Here is a 1,285-nt window from a genome sequence, read left to right on the forward strand (position 1 = left end):
CACACATTCCCGGTGCCGCTGATAAGGATAGAAGCAGTCACAGAAGAACACACAGCAAATGGACACAGAGAGCAGACAACTGGGGGAGAGGGGAGAGAAATAAATAAAAAATAAAACTTAAAAAAAAATAGAAGGCAGAGGAGAGGAAGACAAAGATGTAATTGGTAAAGAAGGAGCAGTCACTTGTTTCACAAGGGAAGGAGGATGTTATTTTGTGGGTGACTTTGTCTGAGTGGAAGTTCTGAAAGATTGTTTATGTTCAACAGGAGAACAGCCTGGCTTAGCCGTAAGCATCAGATGGGTTTGTAATAACACTGAGGACTAGCTGTTATTGTCAGATCAGTCTGGAATAACATTGAGTTCTACCTATGAGGTTGGACCATTTCCTAGACATCAGAGTGGCTTTTTTTCCTCCAAAGAATCAACACATCAGCCCCACCAGACAGCCAGCCTTGGAATACCTGCTTCACATGGATTACTGAGGACTGGTCAGCAGTAACTAGAAAAGCAGTAGCAACCAAGAGCAAGACTGCAAGTAGCCAGATCCCTAAAGATACATGACACTTCCTCCTCTCCCCTATCCCTCCTCCCTGGGCTCAGTCCTAGGATTGAGAGTAGATGAGGTAGGGGTAGGGAAAAAGGAAAGACAGAGGGGAAAGAACAGACTATGCCCTCCACCACTCTTCAGCTCCTTAATGTCACTAGACCAGGAGGTGACGGGGTGAGCAAAATCTTAAATCAGATACAAGGACTGCAGAAAGCCTGGCCACCAATCCAGTGCTCTGACAGAATGGAGCCTGTGCCCAAGCATTCACAGAAAGCCTGGCCACTACCCTGATGCTTGGCGAGGGTAGAGCCTTCAGCTCATGGTTCTGCGAGAACATGACTATTGTACAACCACATGGAAAGGGTGGGGCTGCTGCTCTATCAGGCCCAGAGGACAAAACATCCACCCATAGATGACTCTCAGACCTTGAAATCTAATGGTGTATACTCTGCCGGGTTTCAGAATTTTTTGAGAACTGTGACCCTGTTTTCCTTATGATTTCTCACTATCGGAATGTGCCTATCTTTCCTGTGGAAGCAGATAACTTCTTTTCTAGATTTCCCAGGTCCACAGATTGAGGGGAATTGTACCCCAGGAGAGACCACACTCATAATCGAGTGCCATGAGACTTTGAACTTAGCATTGTAACTGAAATGACATAAGTCTTTTGGGATGTTGTGGTGGAAGAAATGTATTTACATGTGGAAAGAATGTGTCTTTTTGGGGTCCAGAGGACGG

The sequence above is a fragment of the Dasypus novemcinctus genome, chromosome 1 (genome assembly GCF_030445035.2).
Source record: "Dasypus novemcinctus isolate mDasNov1 chromosome 1, mDasNov1.1.hap2, whole genome shotgun sequence".
NCBI lineage: Eukaryota > Metazoa > Chordata > Mammalia > Cingulata > Dasypodidae > Dasypus > Dasypus novemcinctus.